Source organism: Arachis hypogaea, chromosome 1 (genome assembly GCF_003086295.3).
Source record: "Arachis hypogaea cultivar Tifrunner chromosome 1, arahy.Tifrunner.gnm2.J5K5, whole genome shotgun sequence".
Classification (NCBI taxonomy): Eukaryota; Viridiplantae; Streptophyta; class Magnoliopsida; order Fabales; family Fabaceae; genus Arachis; species Arachis hypogaea.
The window spans coordinates 44,933,506-44,944,322 of record NC_092036.1 but is presented as its reverse complement, the minus strand read 5'-3'; the positions used below and the strand labels follow the sequence as shown (position 1 = coordinate 44,944,322).

Below are 10,817 nucleotides of genomic sequence, written 5' to 3'. Positions count from 1 at the left end.
ACATGGCAGCTGAACCCAACAACAATGCTAGAGATGCAAGGAAGATGCTTGGTGACTATACTGCACCAACATCCAACTTTTAAGCCTCAATTAGTTTCTCTAATGCAGCAGAGTTGCAAGTTTCATGGACTTCCATCGAAAGATCCTCATCAGTTCTTAGCTGAATTCTTGCAAATCTGTGATACTGTTAAGACCAATGGGGTTGATCTCGAGGTCTACAGACTTATGCTTTTCCCCTTTGCTGTAAGCGACAGAGCTAGAACATGGTTGGACTCACAACCTAGAGAAAGCCTAAACTCTTGGGACAAGTTGGTCAATGCTTTCTTGACCAAATTCTTTCCACCTCAAAAGATGAGCAAGCTTAGAGTGGAAGTCCAAACCTTCAAACAGAAGGAAGGTGAATCCCTCTATGAAGTTTGGGAAAGATACAAGCAATTAACCAAAAGGTGTCCTTCTGACATGCTTCCAGAATGGAGCATCATATGTATATTCTATGATGGTCTATCTGAATTGTCCAAGATGATATTGGACCATTCTGTTGGTGGATCTCTTCATCTAAAAACCCCTGTAGAAGCCCAGGAACTCATTGAGATGGTTACAAATAACCAGTTCATGTACACTTCTGAAAGAAATCCTGTGAATAATGGGATGACTCAGAAGAAAGGAATTCCTCCACTGACCAATAAGGAGTTCCCTATTGAGGAACCAAAGGAATCTGAGGCTCATACAGAGACCATAGAGATTCCACTGAACTTACTATTGCCATTCATGAGCTCTAATGAATATTCTTCCTCTGAAGAGGGTGAAGACATTGTTGAAAAGAAAGTTGCTCAGTATTTGGAAGCAATCATGAAGTTGAATGTCAAGTTATTTGGTAATGAGACTTGGGAAGATGAACCTCCATTGCTCATCAATGAACTGAATACATGGATTCAGCAAACATTGCCTCAAAAGAAACCGGATCCCGAAATGTTCTTAATACCTTGCACCATAGGCATCATGACCTTTGAAAAGGCTCTGTGTGACCTGGGGTCAGGTATCAACCTCATGCCACTCTCTTTAATAGAGAAACTAGGGATCTTTGAGGTAAAAGCTACAAAAATATCACTAGAGATGGCAGACAAATCAATGAAACAGGCTTATGGACTTGTAGAGGATGTCTTAGTGAAGGTTGAAGGCCTTTACGTCCCTGCTGACTTCATAATCTTAGACATTGGGAAGGATGAGGATGAATACATCATCCTTGGAAGACCCTTCCTAGCCACAGCAAGGGCTGTGATTGATGTGGACAGAGGAGAGTTAGTCCTTCAATTGAATGAGGACTACCATGTCTTTAAGACTCAAGGATCTTCTTCTGTAAACATGGAGAAGAAGCATGAAAAGCTTCTCTCAATACAAAGTCAGACAGAGCCCCCACACTCAACTTCTAAGTTTGGTGTTGGGAGGCCACAACCATGCTTTGAGGATCTGTGAAGCTTTGTAGGAGCTTCCTGTCAAGCTATTGACATTAAAGAAGCGCTTATTGGGAGGCAACCTAATTTTATTTATCTATATTAATTACTTTTTTATTTTATTTTCTAGTGTTAGTCTATGTTTTCTTTAGGTTGATGATCATGTGGAGTCACAAAAATAGCTACAAAATTAAAGTAAAATTAAAAACAGCATATAAAATAGCACACCCTAGAGGACGAGCTTACTGGCGTTCAAACACCACTAAGGATAGCAAATTGGGCGTTTAACGCCCAGTCTGGCACCATTCTGGGCGTTAAACGCCAGAAATGGCACACAGACTGGCACTTAATGCTAAAAAAGGGTGTCTGGTGTCTGGCTGGTATTAAACGCCAGAACTGGCAGCCAGACTGGCGTTTAACGCCAGAAAGGGGCATCAGCCTGGTGTTTAACGCCAGAAATGCAACACAGAGGGCATTTAAATGCCAAAAAGGTGCAGGGATGAGAAATCCTTGACACTTCAGGATCTGTGGACCCCACAGGATCTCTACCCACCCCAACTCATTCTCACTCCTCTTCACACCTTTCCATAACACCCTTCTCCAAACACCATTCACCTATCAAATCCTATCCTCTTCCCCATAACCTCTTCACAACTCACATCCATCCACTATTTCCCATCATACAACCCTGTTACCCCCACCCACTCAAATTCAAACCATTTTCCTCCCAAACCCAACCCCTATCACACGGATTTCCTCTCCCCCTTACCCTATATATACCCCTCCTTAATCCTTCATTTTCACACATCACAAACACTCCAAACTCCTCTTGGCCGAACCACCACTCCACCTCTATCTCCTCCATTTCTTCTTCTTCTACTCCTTTCTTTCTTCTTTTGCTCGAGGACAAGCAAACCTTTTAAGTTTGGTATGGAAAAGGCATTACTTTTTGTTTTTTTTCATAACCATTAATGGCACCTAAGGCTGGAGAAACCTCTAGAAAGAGGAAAGGGAAGGCAATTGCTTCCACCTCCGAGTCATGGAAGATAGAGAGATTCATCTCAAAGGTCTATCAAGACCACTTCTATGAAGTTGTGGCCAAGAAGAAGGTGATCCCCAAGGTCCCCTTCAAGCTAAAAAAGAGCGAATATCCGGAGATCCGACAAGAGATTCGGAGAAGAGGTTGGGAAGCTCTCACCAACCCCATCCGACAAGAGATTCAGAATCTTAATGGTTCAAGAGTTCTATGCTAATGCATGGATCACTAAGAACCATGATCAAAGTATGAACTCGAACCCAAAGAATTGGCTCACAATGGTTCGGGGGAAATACTTAGATTTCAGTCCGGAAAATGTGAGGTTGGCATTCAACTTGCCAATGATGCAAGGAGATCTTCATCCTTTCATAAGAAGGGTAAACTTTGATCAAAAGTTGGAGCAAGTCCTCATGGACATCTGTGTGGAAGGAGTCTAATAGAAGAGAGACTCCAAAGGTAAGTCGGTTCAACTAAGAAGGCTTAACCTCAAACCCATGGCTAGAGGATGGTTAGAGTTCATCCAACGCTCTATCATTCCTACTAGCAACCGATCTGAAGTAACTGTGGATCAGGCTATCATGATCCATAGCATCATGATTGGAGAGGAAGTGGAAATTCATGAGATCATACCTCTAGAACTATACAAGGTGGCTGATAAGCCCTCCACTTTGGCAAGGTTAGCCTTTCCTCATCTCATCTGTCACCTATGCAATTCAGCCAAAATTGTCATAGAGGGAGACATCCTGATTGAAGAGGACAAGCTCATCACTAAAAAGAGGATGGAGCAAACAAGAGAGCCCACTCATGGACATCAACAAGAGCATGAGAAAGTCACTCATCAAGAAATCCCTTAGATACCTCAAGGGATGCATTTTCCTCCACACAACTATTGGGAATAACTCAACACCTCTTTAGGAGATTTGAGTTCCAACATGGAGCAGCTAAGGATGGAGCACCAAAAGCACTCCATTATCCTCTATGAAATTAGAGAGGACCAAAGAGCCATGAGGGAGGAACAACAAAGGCAAGGAAGAGATATTGAGGAGCTCAAGCACTCCATAGGATCTTCAAGAGGAAGAACTAGCCACCGTCACTAAGGTGGACCCGTTCTTTAAGTTCCTTGTTCTTATTTTTCTGTTTTTCAGTTTATATGCTTTATGTGTTGTCTATGTTTGTGTCTTTATTACATGATCATTAGTGTCTAGAGTCTATGCCTTGAAGCTATGAATGTCCCATGAATCCTTCACCTTTCTTAAAAGAAAAATGTTTCTAATTGCAAAAGAACAAGAAGTACATGAGTTTTGAATTCTATCTTGAAATTAGTCAATTATTTTGATGTGGTGGCAATACTTTTTGTTTTTTGAATGAATGCTTGAACAGTGCATATTTTTGATAGCGAAGTTTATGAATGTTACAATTGTTGGCTCTTGAAAGAATAATGAAAAAATAGAAATGTTATTGATAATCTGAAAAATCATAAAATTGATTCTTGAAGCAAGAAAAAGTAGTGAAAAATATAAAGCTTGCGAAAAAAAGCAAAAAATAGAGAAAAAAGAAAGAAAAAGAAAAAGCAAGAAGAAAAAAAGCCAATAGCCCTTTAAACTAAAAGGTAATGGTAAAAAGGATCCAAAGCTTTGAGCATTAGTGGATAGGAGGGCCCAAAGGAATAAAATCCTGGCCTAAGTGGCTAATTCAAGCTGTCCCTAACCATGTGCTTGTGTCATGAAGGTCCAAGTGAAAAGCTTGAAACTGAGTGGTTAAAGTCGTGATCCAAAACAAAAAGAGTATGCTTAAGAACTCTGGACACGTCTAACAGGGGACTCCAGTAAACTTGAGTCACAATCTCAAAAGGTTCACCCAGTTATGTGTCTGTGGCATTTATGTATCCGGTGGTAATACTGGAAAACAAGATGCTTAGGGTCACGGCCAAGACTCATAAGTAGCTGTGTTCAAGAATCAACATACTGAACTAGGAGAATCAATAACACTATCTTAATTCTGAGTTCCTATAGATGCCAATCATTCTGAATTTCAAAGGATAAAGTGAGATGCCAAAACTGTTCAGAAACAAAAAGCTACTAGTCCCGCTCATCTAATTGGAACTAATCTTCATTGATGTTCTGGAATTTATTGTATATTCTCTTCTTTTTAACCTATTTTGTTTTTAGTTGCTTGGGGATAAGCAACGATTTAAGTTTGGTGTTGTGATGAGCGGATAATTTATATGCTTTTTGGCATTGTTTTTAGGTAGTTTTTAGTGTGTTTTAGTCACTTTTTAGTATATTTTTATTAGTTTTATGCAAAATTCACATCTCTAGAGTTTACTATGAGTTTTTGTGTTTTTCTATGATTTCAGGTATTTTTTGGCTGAAATTGAGGGACCTGAGCAAAAATCTGATTCAGAGGCTGAGAAAGGAATGCAGATACTGTTGGATTCTGAACTCCCTGCACTCGAAATGGATTTTCTAGAGCTACAGAAGCTCAATTGGCGTGCTCTCAACTGGATTGGAAAGTAGACATATTGGCCTTTCCAGCAATGTATAATAGTCTATACTTTGCCCGAGACGTGATAGCCCAAATGGGCGTCCAAACTCCTGCCAGAGACCCTTTTCTGGCGTAAAACGCCAGAATTGGCACTAAAGCTGGAGTTAAACGCCCAAACTGGCACTCAAGCTGGCGTTTAACTCCAAGGATGGCCTATGCACGTGAAAGCTTCAAAGCTCAGCCCAAACACACACCAAGTGGGCCCCAAAAGTGGATTTCTACACTATCTACTCATTTTCTATAAACCCTAGTAACTAGTTTAGTATAAATAGCACTTTTTACTATTGTACTAGAGTCTTCTTCCCCTGTTTTTGAATTTTTATGCCATTTGGGAGGCTGGCCATTCGTAGAACAACAATATCTAGTTATATATTTAACTATATATAGGGGGCAAATTTTCTAATAAATGTCTAGTTCTATATAAAAATCAAAACAAGCCATGCCTAGACCTTTTTCTCTTATGTATTTTCAACAGTGGAGTTTCTACACCTCATAGATTAAAGTGAGGAGCTCTGCTGTTCCTCATGAATTAATGCAAGTACTATTGCTTTTCCTTCAATTCATGCCTACTTCTTCTCCAAGATATACTCTTGTACTTAATTCAGTTAAGTCAAACTGAAAGGGTGACCGGTGACAATCACCCACTATCTTCAGTACTCACTTAGCCAAGATCCGTGTGCCTAACAACCACAAAGCGGTCTACATCATGTTTAACGTAGTCATTGGATGCCAGTCGGAGTATACTCTCTTGGGTCTCTAATCCACAGATTCGAATCGCCTTTCCTGACAACAGAGCATCCGACCCCGTGATTAGGATCTTCGTGGTACAGGCTAAAATCAATAGACAGCATTCCTGAGATCCAAAAAGTCTAAACCTTGTCTGTGGTACTCCTAGTAGGATCTGGGAAGGGATGACTGTGAGGAGCTTCAAACTCGCAAATATTGGGCGCAGTTACAGTGTGCAAAAGGATCAATGGATCTTATTTTGACACAAGTGAGAACCGACAGATGATTAGCCCTACAGTAGCTGTGCCTGGTATTTTTCATCCGAGATGAGAAATCTGACAGTTGATTAGCCGTACAGAGACCGTAGCCAGACCATTTTCACTGAGAGGATCTTACAGCTTGCCATGGAAGGGAGCATGCATGATTGGATGAAGACAATAGGAAAGCAGAAGTTCAGAAGCAACAAAGCATCACCAAACGCTTATCTGAAATTCCCACCAATGAATTACATAAGTATCTCTATGTTATTTTCCATCTTATCTAACTTTTAATTATCAATACCTCATAACCATTTGAATCCGCCTGACTGAGATTTACAAGATGACCATAGCTTGCTTCAAGCCATTAATCTCCGTGGGATCGACCCTTACTCACGTAAGGTATTACTTGGACGATCCAGTGCACTTACTGGTTAGTTGTGCGGAGTTGTAAAAAGTGTGATCACAATTTCATGTACCATACACTGATTGTTGGGTCTTGTCTTTTTCCCGGAGGAAAACAGCTGCCATGGCTTGTTCCGTTACGGCCAAATACAGCAGCAAAGTTTCCCCTTGTTTTGACTTCCCGAGGACAAGGAGTGCCGATAGGATTCTCTTAAAATGGTTGAACACTTCCTCACAAGCCGGGGTCCACTCAAAAGTTTTCCCCTTTTTCATCAAATTGAAGAAAGGGAGTGCCCTTGCGGCTGAGTCCCCTAGGAAACGAGACAAGGCTGTGAGCCTTCTAGCTAATCTATGTACATCTTTGACACAACCTGAACTTGTCATCCAAAGAATGACTTTGCATTTGTCTTGGTTGGCCTCCACCCCCCTTTGTGTTATCATGAAGCCTAGGAACTTCCCGACTTCCATGGCAAATCCACATTTGAAGGAGTTGAGTTTCATATTGTCTATTCGAAGTGAGCTGAAGGCGGCCTCAAGGCTGGCTATTAGGCTGTTTGGGTCAGCTGTCTTGACCAGAACATCATCAATATATACCTCAACTGACTTGCAGATTAGATCTTTAAAGACCTTGTTCATTATCCTTTGATAAGTAGCTCACGCATTCTTCAATCCGAATGGCATGATCCTATAATAGTATGTTCCATTTGGCATTATGAACGCAGTTTTTTCTTTGTCAGGATGGTGCATCGGTATCTGGTTGTATCTAGAGTATGTGTCCATGAAACTCAGAAAACAGTAACCCGTGGCCGCATCTACCAGGGCATCGATATTTAGGAGGGGAAAGGAGTCTTTTGGACACGCTTTGTTAAGATCCGAGTAGTCGACGCACATTCTCCATTTTCAATTGGCCTTCCTAACGAGAACTACATTAGACAACCACGTCGAGTACTCTAGTTCCCTTGTGAAGCCTGCTTCTAACAGGCTATCCGTCTACTTGGCCACCTCGTTAGCTCTTTCCTGTGACATTTTACTTCATCGCTGCGCCACAGGCTTGGCGTCTGGCTTCACAAATAGACGGTGTGACATGAACTCACAACTAGCATGTCGGTAGGAGTCCAAGCAAAAGTCGCCATTTATTTTGATAACCTTCATGAGGGGTTCCTTTTATTCGTGGGGCTGGTTTTAGTTCACGAAGGTGAACTTATCCTCCGTGTCCCCCACCCGGAACTTCTCTAGGTCCCCTTGTGGTTCTGGCCTTGCTTTGTTGTCCACTCTGGCATCTAAGTCAGCCAAGAACATTACAGAAGCCTCTTTTAACATTTTTCTTAGTGAGAGACTGGAATTATCACAAGTGACTACCGGTTCTAGATCCCCTCGGATGGAACCAATGGTTCTTTCGTCAGACACAAACTTCATCATCAGGAACTTTGTCTATATGACAGTCGAGAATTCGTTAATGGTCTTCCTTCCTAGTATAACATTGTAGGCTGTAGAATCCCTTAAGACAACAAAATTGGCCATCACCTATCTCTTGCTCTCTCCGGCCCACACACAGATCAGAAGTGTGATAACCGCGTCTAGTTTTATATAGTTACAACCAAGACCGACAACCAGTGTTGGTGGGTTTTTAGGTCAACTTCTTAGAGTCCCAAAGCATCAAACATGTTTCTGAACATGATATTTGAGTCAGCTTCAGTATCAACGAGGATCTGTTTGACTAGGCCCGTCCTGATCATTGCCGTGATCACCATGGGTGGGTTTTCAGAGAGATCGTGGCACCATTGATCCTTTGGGCCAAAGGATATCTTGAGGTTCCTTAGATTGATCCCTGGGATTTCCAGATGACACATCCAGGACTTTGGCATCTTTTTTTGCTGTGGACTTCGATTTGGGGGTGCATCTCGCCCAACCACGACATTAATGACAACCGTCGGGGTGTTGTTGGTGCCTTCGGGAAGCCCCTACCCTGGCTTCACTACTCGGTTACGATCTTCTTCGGACCGCTCACGCTCTCTTCTCCTTGGTTCTCGAATGAACTATAAGAACTCAGTTAGATTGCCCTCCTGAATTGCTTGTTCCAGAATATCCTTTGGGTCAAAACAATCTTGCATTTTGTGGCCAAAGCACTTGTGGTAATCACAGTAGAGGCTCTTGTTTCCTCCCGTCCTGTCCTTTAGTTGTCGAGGCTTCAACATGATGCCTTTATCTGTGATCTGTTGATAAACCTCTACTGTGGGTGCTGTGAGGGGGGTGTAGTTTGTGAACTTCCCATGTGGATAATGTTCTTGAAGGGTTTCCCCGACGTCGCCTCCTTAGGTGCCTCCTTCGGTCTTTCGGAGTACCCGGGTTGACGAGTCGGCAGGTTGGTTGGTTGCCGCTTGTTGGATGCCACCACCTGACAAACCTCCTCATCATTAGTGTACTCTCTAGCAACATTTTGGATCTCCTGCATGGTCCAAACAGGCTTGGTGGTGAGGTGTTTCCTGAAGTCTTCATTCAGTAGGTCGTTCGTCAAGCATAAGCTTGCTACCGAGTCCGTCAGGCCGTCAATTTCAAGACATTCATCATTAAATTGATCAAGAAATTTTCTGGTCGACTCGCCGACCCATTGCGTGACCCCTGATGAGCGGGTATTTTATACGCTTTCTGGCATCATTTTCATATAGTTTTCAGTAAGTTTTGTTTAAGTTTTATTATATTTTCATAGGTTTTAGTGCAAAATTCATATTTTTGGATTCTACTTTGAGTTGTGTTTTATGAATATTTTAGGTATTTTCTGGATGAAATTGAGGAGTTTTGGCAAAGTCTGATTCAAAGACAAAGAAAGGATTGTAGATGCTGTCATAATCTGACCTCCATGCACTCGAAGGAGTATTTCTAGAGATACAAAAGTCCAAATGGTGTGCTCTCAACGGCTATGGAAAGCTAACATCCAAAACTCTCCAGAAATATATAATAGTTCATACTTTGCTTTGGAAATGAAGGCCCAAAAATGGCATCCAACGCCAGCCACCAACCCTAGTCCTGGCATCCAACGCCCAAAAGGGAGCAGTTGGTGTCCAACGCCCATTCAGGAGTCCAAAGCTGGCATTGGATGCCTAAAGGGGAGAATTAGCTTGTGGCTTCACTCAAGCTCAGCCCAAAAATTCACCAAGTGGGACGGAAAGTGGATTTTCGCACTACAAAACTAGTTTGTCTTATTTTCTATAATTCTTAGTTGCTAGATTAGTATATATAGATAAGAGTTCACGCTTGTTAGAGGACTCTTGCCCATCTTTGCCCATTTGAACTTTTCTCTATCATTATGTACAGTATGACTTGCTAACCTCCTAAGGTTAAGGTTAGGAGCTCTGCTGATTTTTATGGATTAATAATATCACTATTCTATTTCAATCTATGCTTGATTCTATTTTAAGATGTATCTTTGTTCTCCATCCTAATGGATTGTGTGTGTAACTTGACCGTCATCCCAATTCACATGGGTTCTTGCGAGTCCTTAACGGGATAGTATTGATCTACAAGATTGATTATACATCTCTTAGACGGCTAATCCACGACTTCGTTGGGGACTTCTCGAGACATTGGTTTAGCTGAGGTGCGGGGCGATTAGGGCCTTTGTGGTATAGCCTAGAACCAAAGGAGCAACATTCTCTGATTTGGAAGATCGGACATTGTCTGTGGCGTTTTGAGTAGGATCACCAAGGGAATGGACTGAAGGAGCTTCACCCCTGCTCAGATTGGATGACCGCTGACCCAGCATTTGATCTGAAACATAGGAGATTAATGACTGCTGACCCGGTGTTAATCGTTTACAGCCTGCCATGGAAAGAATCAATCAGAAGTTGGAGTAGATAGTGAGAAAAGTTGATCCAGAAGGAAGAAGCATCTCCGGAGCCTCAACCGTTCTCATACCATTTATTTCACACCTATCTAGTAACGTTTTATACGTTTTCTAGTGGCAACTATCTTTTCTATCCGCCTGACTAAGATCTGCAAGGTATCTAATGCTTGCTCAAACCAACAATCTCCGTGGGGTCGACCCTCACTCACCTGAGGTATTACTTGGATGACCCAGTATACTGGCCGGTCTATCTATGCGAAACGTGTGGAGTCAGTTTCGTGCACAAAGTTTTTGGCACCGTTGCCCGAGATTGTTCATATTTGACAAACTACCAGATTATCTTGTTGCTTAGATTTGGTACTTTTTATTTGTGCCTTTTGTTTGAGTTTAATGTCAGTTCTTAAGTTTCGCGTCCTTTGTGTGTTCTTTATTTTCTTTAAATTTTCGAATTATTCTTGAGTGTTCTTGTTGGTGTTCAAGTTGTTCTTGTTTCTTTTCTTGTTTTGATCTTAGAATTTTTAAGTTTGGTGTCTTATGGTGTTTTTCTCTTTAATTTT

The 10,817-nt window shown here is 41.7% G+C and overlaps 1 non-coding gene across 1 annotated transcript; it reads right to left on the bottom strand.

Annotated features, from left to right (window-relative positions):
• Window positions 1-357: 357 nt before the first annotated feature.
• On the bottom strand, window positions 358-465 carry LOC112717025 (small nucleolar RNA R71). Its single transcript, XR_003160545.1, has one exon. It is a non-coding gene; the product is annotated as a small nucleolar RNA R71 (small nucleolar RNA).
• Window positions 466-10,817: the final 10,352 nt, after the last annotated feature.